Source organism: Coregonus lavaretus, assembly GCF_964263955.1.
Source record: "Coregonus lavaretus genome assembly, contig: HAP1_SCAFFOLD_2789, whole genome shotgun sequence".
Classification (NCBI taxonomy): domain Eukaryota; kingdom Metazoa; phylum Chordata; class Actinopteri; order Salmoniformes; family Salmonidae; genus Coregonus; species Coregonus lavaretus.
This window is the reverse complement of record NW_028163414.1, coordinates 41,561-52,917: the sequence shown is the minus strand read 5'-3', so window position 1 is coordinate 52,917 and position 11,357 is coordinate 41,561.

The following is an 11,357-nucleotide window of genomic DNA, read 5'->3' as shown; positions in this document are numbered from 1 at the left end:
TGCTTTAATCTGTGAAGAGCACAGGGCGCCAGTGGCGAATTTGCCAATCTTGGTGTTCTCTGGCAAATGCCAAACGTCCTGCACGGTGTTGGGCTGTAAGCACAACCACCACCTGTGGACGTCGGGCCCTCATACCACCCTCAGGGAGTCTGTTTCTGACTGTTTGAGCAGACACATGCACATTTGTGGCCTGCTGGAGGTCATTTTGCAGGGCTCTGGCAGTGCTCCTCCTGCTCCTCCTTGCACAAAGGCGGAGGTAGCGGTCCTGCTGCTGGGTTGTTGCCCTCCTACGGCCTCCTCCACGTCTCCTGATTTACTGGCCTGTCTCCTGGTAGCGCCTCCATGCTCTGGACACTACGCTGACAGACACAGCAAACCTTCTTGCCACAGCTCGCATTGATGTGCCATCCTGGATGAGCTGCACTACCTGAGCCACTCGTGTGGGTTGTAGACTCCGTCTCATGCTACCACTAGAGTGAAAGCACCGCCAGCATTCAAAAGTGACCAAAACATCAGCCAGGAAGCATAGGAACTGAGAAGTGGTCTGTGGTCACCACCTGCAGAACCACTTCTTTATTGGGGGTGCTAATTGCCTATAATTTCCACCTGTTGTCTATTCCATTTGCACAACAGCATGTGAAATTTATTGTCAATCAGTGTTGCTTCCTAAGTGGAAAGTTTGATTTCACAGAAGTGTGATTGACTTGGAGTTACATTGTGTTGTTTAAGTGTTCCCTTTATTTTTTTGAGCAGTGTATATCAGTAAAAAAAATAACAATAGTTATTTGTTCAGAGAGTCAAGGATATATTTTGTATAATTCTACAAAGTCCTAGAAAAAATGTAGGCCTATTTTCCTACAGTGAGTATCTACAGTGGGGGAAAAAACGTATTTAGTCAGCCACCAATTGTGCAAGTTCTCCCACTTAAAAAGATGAGAGAGGCCTGTAATTTTCATCATAGGTACACGTCAACTATGACAGACAAATTGAGATTTTTTTTCACCAGAAAATCACATTGTAGGATTTTTTATGAATTTATTTGCAAATGATGGTGGAAAATAAGTATTTGGTCACCTACAAACAAGCAAGATTTCTGGCTCTCACAGACCTGTAACAACTTCTTTAAGAGGCTCCTCTGTCCTCCACTCGTTACCTGTATTAATGGCACATGTTTGAACTTGTTATCAGTATAAAAGACACCTGTCCACAACCTCAAACAGTCACACTCCAAACTCCACTATGGCCAAGACCAAAGAGCTGTCAAAGGATACCAGAAAGAAAATTGAAGACCTGCACCAGGCTGGGAAGACTGAATCTGCAATAGGTAAGCAGCTTGGTTTGAAGAAATCAACTGTGGGAGCAATTATTAGGAAATGGAAGACATACAATACCACTGATAATCTCCCTCGATCTGGGGCTCCACGCAAGATCTCACCCTGTGGGGTCAAAATGATCACAAGAACGGTGAGCAAAAATCCCAGAACCACACGGGGGGACCTAGTGAATGACCTGCAGAGAGCTGGGACCAAAGTAACAAAGCCTACCATCAGTAACACACTACGCCTCCAGGGACTCAAATCCTGCAGTGCCAGACGTGTCCCCCTGCTTAAGCCAGTACATGTCCAGGCCCGTCTGAAGTTTGCTAGAGTGCATTTGGATGATCCAGAAGAGGATTGGGAGAATGTCATATGGTCAGATGAAACCAAAATATAACTTTTTGGTAAAAACTCAACTCGTCGTGTTTGGAGGACAAAGATTGCTGAGTTGCATCCAACGAACACCATACCTACTGTGACGCATGGGGGTGGAAACATCATCCTTTGGGGCTGTTTTTCTGCAAAGGGACCAGGACGACTGATCTGTGTAAAGGAAAGAATGAATGGGGCCATGTATCGTGAGATTTTGAGTGAAAACCTCCTTCCATCAGCAAGGGCATTGAAGATGAAACGTGGCTGGGTCTTTCAGCATGACAATGATCCCAAACACACCGCCCGGGCAACGAAGGAGTGGCTTCGTAAGAAGCATTTCAAGGTCCTGGAGTGGCCTAGCCAGTCTCCAGATCTCAACCCCATAGAAAATCTGTGGAGGGAGTTGAAAGTCCGTGTTGCCCAGCGACAGCCCCAAAACATCACTGCTCTAGAGGAGATTTGCATGAAGGAATGGGCAACAGTGTGTGAAAACCTCTTGAAGACTTACAGAAAACATTTGACCTGTGTCATTGCCAACAAAGGATATATAACAAAGTATTGAGAAACTTTTGTTATTGACCAAATACTTATTTTCCACCATAATTTGCAAATAAATTCATTAAAAACCCTACAATGTGATTTTCTGTTTTTTTCTCTCTCATTTTGTCTGTAATAGTTGACGTGTACCTATGATGAAAATTACAGGCCTCTCTCATCTTTTTAAGTGGGAGAACTTGCACAATTGGTGGCTGACTAAATACTTTTTTCCCCACTGTATATCCACCATCATCAGTACAAATGACTCCAGTGCTTTTACCATTTCCCTACAGTGAGTTACTATAGCCAGCCGTGATGTCAGAGTTTTCAGTTCAACTGAAAGCTAACTTTGCAACAAGATTTGATGAGTTTAGTATCACAAAGGTGATGCATTTTTTAATGTTTATTATTATTATTATTATTTATTTATTTATTTTGTTAGGGGGTAGATCAGCTTTAATACTGCAGATAGATTGTAACTTCCATCAATGTAATTGTCTGCATCACTTCCAATCCCCCATATATTTTTTTTCTTGCAAATATATTTATATACAGTGGGGAGAACAAGTATTTGATACACTGCTGATTTTGCTGGTTTTCCTTCTTACAAAGCATGTAGAGGTCTGGAATTTTTATCATAGGTACACTTCAACTGTGAGAAACGGAATCTAAAACAAAAATCCAGAAAATCACATTGTGTGATTTTTAAGTAATTAATTTGCATTTTATTGCATGACTTAAGTATTTGATCACATACCAACCAGTAAGAATTCCGGCTCTCACAGACCTGTTAGTTTTTCTTTAAGAATCCCTCCTGTTCTCCACTCATTACCTGTATTAAGTACACCTGTTTGAACTTGTTACCTGTATAAAAGACACCTGTCCACACACTCAATCAAACAGACTCCAACCTCTCCACAATGGCCAAGACCAGAGAGCTGTGTAAGAACATCAGGGATAAAATTGTAGACCTGCACAAGGCTGGGATGGGCTACAGGACAATAGTTAAGCAGCTTGGTGAGAAGGCAACAACTGTTGGCGCAATTATTAGAAAATGGAAGAAGTTCAAGATGACGGTCAATCACCCTCGGTCTGGGGCTCCATGCAAGATCTCACCTTGTGGGGCATCAATGATCATGAGGAAGGTGAGGGATCAGCCCAGAACTACACGGCAGGACCTGGTCAATGACCTGAAGAGAGCTGGGACCACAGTCTCAAAGAAAGCCATTAGTAACACACTACGCTGTCATGGATTAAAATCCTGCAGCGCACGCAAGGTCCCCCTGCTCAAGACAGCGCATGTCCAGGCCCGTCTGAAGTTTGCCAATGACCATCTGGATGATCCAGAGGAGGAATGGGAGAAGGTCATGTGGTCTGATGAGACCAAAATAGAGCTTTTTGGTCTAAACTCCACTTGCTGTGTTTGGAGGAAGAAGAAGGATGAGTACAACCCCAAGAACACTATCCCAACCGTGAAGCATGGAGGTGGAAACATCATTCTTTGGGGATGCTTTTCTGCAAAGGGGACAGGACGACTGCACCGTATTGAGGGGAGGATGGATGGGGCCATGTATCGCGAGATCTTGGCTAACAAACTCCTTCCCTCAGTAAGAGCATTGAAGATGGGACGTGGCTGGGTCTTCGAGCATGACAACGACCCGAAACACACAGCCAGGGCAACTAAGGAGTGGCTCCGTAAGAAGCATCTCAAGGTCCTGGAGTGGCCTAGCCAGTCTCCAGACCTGACCCCAATAGAAAATCTTTGGAGGGAGCTGAAAGTCCGTATTGCCCAGCGACAGCCCCGAAACCTGAAGGATCTGGAGAAGGTCTGTATGGAGGAGTGGGCGAAAATCCCTGCTGCAGTGTGTGCAAACCTGGTCAAGACCTACAAAAAACGTATGATCTCTGTAATTGCAAACAAAGGTTTCTGTACCAAATATTAAGTTCTGCTTTTCTGATGTATCAAATACTTAAGTTATGCAATAAAATGCAAGTTATTTACTTAAAAATCATACAATGTGATTTTCTGGATTTTTGTTTTAGATTCCGTCTCTCACAATTGAAGTGTACCTATGATAGAAATTACAGACCTCTACATGCTTTGTAAGTAGGAAAACCTGCAAAATCGGCAGTGTATCAAATACTTTTTCTCCCCACTGTATATACACACACACATACAGTTGAAGTCAGAAGTTTACATACACCTTAGCCAAATCCATTTAAACAGTTTTTCACAATTCCTGACATTTAATCCTAGTACAAATTCCTGGTCTTAGGTCAGTTAGGATCACCACCTTATTTTAAGAACGTGAAATGTCAGAATAATAGTAGAGAGAATTATTTATTTCAGCTTTTATTTATTTCATCACGTTTCCAGTGGGGCAGAACTGAAAAAAGCGTGTGCGAGCAAGGAGGTCTACAAACTTGACTCAGTTACACCAGCTCTGTCAGGAGGAATGAGCCAAAATTCACCCAACTTATTGTGGGAAGCTTGTGGAAGGCTACCCGAAACGTTTGACCCAAGTTAAACAATTTAAAGGGAACGCTACCAAATACTAATTGAGTGTGTTGTGGGAAGCTTGTGGAAGGCTACACTCAATTAGTATTTGGTAGCATTCCCTTTAAATTGTTTAACTTGAGTCAAACGTTTCGGATAGCCTTAGTAACTGAGTCAGGTTTGTAGGGCTCCTTGCTCGCACACGCTTTTTCAGTTCTGCCCACATATTTTCTATAGGATTGAGGTCAGGGCTTTGTGATGGCCACTCCAATACCTTGACTTTGTTGTCCTTAAGCCATTTTGCCACAACTTTGGAAGTATGCTTGGTGTCCATTTGGAAGACCCATTTGCGACCAAGCTTTAACTTCCTGACTGATGTCTTGAGATGTTGCTTCAATATATCCACATAATTTCCTTCCTCATGATGCCATCTATTTGTGAAGTGCACCAGTCCCTCCTGCAGCAAAGCACCCCCACAGCATGAGACTGCCACCCCAGTGCTTCACGGTTGGGATGGTGTTCTTTGGCTTGCAAGTACTCCCCCCCCCTCCCCTTTCCTCCAAACATAGCGATGGTCATTATGGCCAAACAGTTCTATTTTTGTTTCATCAGACCAGAGGACATTTCTCCACAAAGTACGATCCATGTCCCCATGTGCAGTTGCAAACTGTAGTAAGGCTTTTTTATGGCAGTTTTGGAGCAGTGGCTTCTTCCTTGCTGAGCGGCCTTTCAGGTTATGTCGATATAGGACTCGTTTTACTGTGGATATATATACTTTTGTACCTGTTTCCTCCAGCATCTTCACAAGGTCCTTTGCTGTTGTTCTGGGATTGATTTGCACTTTTCCCACCAAAGTACGTTAATCTCTAGGAGACAGAATGCGTCTCCTTCCTGAGCGGTATGACGGCTGCGTGGTCACATGGTGTTTATACTTGCGTACTATTGTTTGTACAGATGAACCTGGTACCTTCAGGCATTTGGAAATTGCTCCCAAGGATGAACCAGACTTGTGGTGGTCTAAAAAAATAATCTGAGGTCTTTTGATTTTCCCATGATGTCAAGCAAAGAGGCACTGAGTTTGAAGGTAGGCCTTGAAATACATCCACATGTACACCTCCAATTGACTCAAATTATGTCAATTAGCCTATCAGAATCTTCTAAAGCCATGACATCATTTTCTGGAATTCTCCAAGCTGTTTAAAGGCACAGTCAACTTAGTGTATATAAACTTCTGACCCACTGGAATTGTGATACAGTGATTATAAGTGAAATAATCTGTCTCTAAACAATTTTTGGAAAAATTACTTGTGTCAAGCACAAAGTAGATGTCCTAACCGACTTGCCAGAAACTATAGTTTGTTAAGAAGAAATTTGTGGAGTGGTTGAAAAACAAGTTTTAATTACTCCAACCTAAGTGTATGTAAACTTCCGACTTCAACTATATATACATATATATACACACATATACATATACATACATATATATATATATATATATACAGTGAGCTCCATAATTCACTGGACAGTGACCATTCTTTTGTTATTTTGGTTCTGTACTCTAGCACTTTGAGTTTGAAAGGATACAACGACAATGAGGGTGAAGTGCAGACTGTCAGCTTTAATTTGAGGGTATTTTCATACATATCGGATGAACCGTTTACGAATTATAGAAGCTTTTGTACATGGTCCCCCCCATTTTCGGGCATCAAAAATCATTGGACAGTTTAACATAATGTAGAATAAAGTAATCATTGTTAATATTTGGTCGCATATCCTTTGCATGCAATGACTGCTTGAAGTCTGCGATGCATCGCCATCACCAGACGCTGGGTATCTTCCCTGGTGATGCTCTGCCAGGCCTGTACTGCAGCCATCTTCAGTTCCTGCTTGTTTCGGGGACTTATTGCCTTAAGTCTCCTCTTCAGCATGTAAAATGCATGTTCAATTGGATTCAGATCTGGTGATTGACTCGGCCAGTCAAGGTTTTTCCACTTTTTGGCCATCAAAAACCCCTTTGTTGCTCTAGCAGTATGTTTAGGGTCATTGTCTTGTTGCGTGATTAAGTGCCGTCCAATGAGTTTGGAGGCATTTGGTTTTATCTGAGCAGATAAAATATTTCTGTAGACTTCAGAATTCATTGTTCTACTTCTGTCTGCAGTCACATCATCGATGAAGACAAGTGAGCCTGTTCCACTGGCAGCCATACAGGCCCAAGCCATAACACCCCCTCCACCATGTTTCATGGATGAGGTGGTATGCTTTGGATCAAGGGCATTTCTTTTTTTTCTCCACACTTTTGTCTTTCCATCACTCTGGTACATGTTAATCTTTGTCTCATCTGTCCACAATATTTTTTCCCAGAACTCTTGGGGTTCTTTTAGGTGCTTTTTAGCAAACTGTAATCTTGCCTTTCTGTTCTTCAGGCTTATCAGTGGTTTGCATCTTGTAGTGTACCCTCTGTAGTCCTGCTGGTGTAGTCTTCTACGTATGGTAGACTATGACACATCTACACCTGCATCCAGGAGAGTGTTTTTGATCTGTTGGGCTGTTATCAGGGTTTTTTTCTTCACCATAGAGAGTATTCTCCGGTCATCCACTACAGTGGTCTTCCTCTGTCTACCGGGTCTTTTGACATAATTGAGTTCACCTGTTGTTTTTTTCTTGTTAATGATGAACAAAACTGTTGACTTGGGCATGGCCAGGGTTTTTGCAATGTTCCTGAATGATTGATTTTCATTTCTGAGCCTTATGACGGCCAACTTCATTTGCATCGACACTGCTGTCTTCCTCATGTTGTCACACCCCAATAACAACCTCCAAAGGCAATAGCAAAGTCTAGAATCATTACTATTCATCAACAGCTCTCCTGCATTCACTAACGACACAAATGAATACACCTGCCTAACGACACACATCTGTGAAGCCAATTTAACAAATACTTGTAGTACCTTAAAATGGGGGGACCATGTACAAAAGGTGCTGTCATTTCTAAACGGTTCATCCGATATCTATGAAAAAACTCTCAAATTAAAGCTGACAGTCTGCACTTCACGCTCATTGTCATTGTATCCTTTCAAACTCAAAGTGCTAGAGTACAGAACCAAAATAACAAATCAATGGTCACTGTCCAATGAATTATGGAGCTCACTGTATATATATATATATATATATATATATATATATATATATATATATATATATATATATATATATATATATATATATATATATATATATATACACATATACATATACATATACATACATATATATATATATATATATATATATATATATATATATATATATATATATAATACATACATATATACACATCCTTTTTAGAAATATATTTCCCTTTATTACTTTCCAACCCCACCATCCTTTCCCTAATTGGAGTAAACTAGTGAACAACAAGGTTTAGGCCTCTACTTCCAGCTTATACAGTCAATTTTACAATAATTCTATTTTGTTTGTGTTTACTCCTGAACTTCCTCTACCCTCAACCTCTCTGATCATTTTCATGATGTCCATCCGGTTTGCTTCTATATGCCATATATTTCTAACTGTGCTCTTTCACAAAAGCTCTCAACCTATAACCTATATACTTGTTATGCTTATTATGGACACAGTATGCTTACATTATTAGTTATCTTGTTGTTATTGCTTGTTGTTAGTTGTTATTAGTCCTGTCCTTAAACTCTATTCAATACCTCCCATCTATCTCTAAACACCATCCATATTGGATTTCTATTTGCCATATATGTTTCAACTGTACTGTGATGTTTTACAAAAGTTCTGAACCTTTCTATTCTCATTGTTTCTACAGATTGTAAATTGAAAATAAACATTTTTGCTAAAAGTATTATTATATTATTGATCGATTGACTATGACTTTTCAGATCACCCAGTAATGCTATCTACAGGGTTAGCTCCAGGTAAATATTGCAATCCTTTAGCCATTCCTGGACCAGTGTCCAAAAACAAGCTACAAATGGACAGTACCAAAATAAATGATCTAATGATTCTGTGTCTTCGCAGCAAAATCTGCAGAGCTGGGAAGATTGTATCCCCCATATAAATAACATTCTATTGGTTGCAAGAATTTTATATAATAATTTAAATTGAAAGATTCTAAGTTTTGAATCCGGTGTCGTTTTGCATATCAGTTCATAAACACTATGCCATGGGATCGGTACATCAAAAATCTCTTCCCAACTATTTTGCAATCTATATGGGACGGCTGTCAATCCTTTGGTCCTTAAATGAAACTGGTATACTTTTTTATTTATCACAGTTTTCTTTAACCAATTATGTTCTTTAATGCAAGGCCGACAGACAAGTTCCTTACTTTTTCCCCCTTCCACTTTCCTCTTCCATTTTTGCGGTAACGCTGCAATTATTTGGTTGCAATTTTGGGTAGAGCAGACATTTCCATATGTTTTTGTTAGCTGCATGTGTGGTGATGCAGTTTGTTAGGGACTCTTTCTATACTGATGCGGCGGGGGAGACTTCTCTGTGGAAGCCGAGGTGCTGATGTCACATGACAAGGGTTCCCTCTACCTAGAGATCGTAGACGTGCAAGTATCTTATCTGAGGCAGGCGCTTCAGGCTGTGGGCTGCGCAAAGTTTTGGACTGAGCATATTATTGCAGAAAAATTCCCAAACAGACAGGAGTAAATCCAGCTTCTCTCATATGAAAACGAACACTGTTCCTCCCTGTCAAATGGGAATCACTGCGGGTTGCCCTGATTACCTGCCAAACTTTTCTGCTCTCTCCAAATCTTAAAAGTGCAATTTCTTCCATTTGAAGGCAAACACTTGTGTGTTTCTTATGTTAAAAATAAATGGTGTAAGACAGGAAAGAATGAAATTAAATAAATATAGAGCGGAATTTGATTCTGCTCAGTTGAAATATGCATAAAAGGTTTCCTATGTGTAGATAAAGACTAAAGATAAAGCTATGGATGTAGAATGTAATGCAGGTCAACTGTGTTAGAAGTTATTTCCTGTCTTACACCATTTACTTTTAACATAAGAAACACACAAGTGTTTCCCTTCAAATGGAAGAAATTGCACTTTCACTAAATATACAGTTAAATAACGCTGACTGACACCCAATAGCTTCAGGATGCTGAGCACTAATGCTAGCTTATTAGAGGTCTATGATCGTCTTGTCTGTTCCATCTCCCCTCTCCCTCCCTCCCTCCCTCCCTCCCTCCCTCCCTCCCTCCCTCCCTCCTCTCAGCCGGTTTGACCCATCCTCACTCCTCTCCCCTCCCTCCCTCCCTCCCTCCCTCCCAACTAACTATATGAACCAGACTACAGAAAATAATCTGTAGTCCGACTACAAAGTGCATAATATCCACTTAATGGATTGTGTTAATGGTGAAAGTGCATAAAGATGGTGGCCCCCATGTACTTACCACAAATACCTTGTTTGCTAAGTTTGCCGTATTGTACAGTGCTCTCCATTACTAATTTTTTGTTTTGTCATGAACACAGTATACATGATCCCAATTCTAGCTCCAAGGTGGTGGACAGAGTGGGGCAGTGGTCTAAGGTACTGTGTTGCAGTGCTAGAGGTATACTTATAGACCCGGGTTCAATCCCTGGCTGTATCGTGATCGGGAGTCCCATAGGGCGGCGCACAGCGCTGTCCAGGTTAGGGGAGGTTTTGGCCGGGGTAGGCCGTCATTGTAAATAAGAATTTGTTCTTAACTGACTTGCCTAGTTAGAAACATTTAAAAAAGTAGATTGTGCTGATTTACTGGTACACTGAACCATGTTGCACACCGTAGTTTAAGAACTCTGTGGACCAGTATTAAAAACAATGACGTCATATCTGAATTCGGCCATCTTTATGCACCTTGAAATTGTAACTCTTGTATGGAGTGGTTTGCTGTGTGTTGGATTCAATGTTTTGGACTGTAGAGAAAGGTTGTTAAGGTAACGATATGCTAGGATTGGATCATTAAAGAAATCATCAGTTCAAGTGTACATGTAAAATGTGTGTGTAAAGGATGGATGACTTTTATAGTTTCCTACGAGGCAGGAAAGTTCCGGAGGAGACTATTAGAGAGATGGAGAAAGAGAAGGTGCAAAAGTGAAGATTCATCCAGATAGTGTTGTTTTCCCTGGAATCAAGCTATTTATTCAATACATTTCCACTGGTTCAAATTACATATATTTTGTAATAACTCCCCACATGAATTAAATTATGGTTATGAACTTATACAACTATTGATGTTTTATGTCAATGGAAAATATATTATTTAGACAAAAAATGCAAAACTTCAGATTTTCTTCCCTGCATTAGAGTGATGAAAGTGTGCTTCCACTCACGAGTGATGACCAGCTAAGCGCCTACCAACCGTCCTACGGGGATCGCCTTGCCATTCTCACATACTGCAGGCAGAAGACTAAAAGCCTTGCCAAACGAAAATCTAAACTGTTTGACAGATTCAAATTCAAGTTAAAGGCAAAGCAGAGCCATCAGTCAACAGATCGTCACAGGAAGAGAACTCAAGTGGAGAGACAAAATCAAGACATGCTCAGATGAACAACAGAGACATGTAGGTGGGGTGGCTCATCAATCAGAGGAAGAACATAACCTTTGTTAAGTCAGAGCCAGG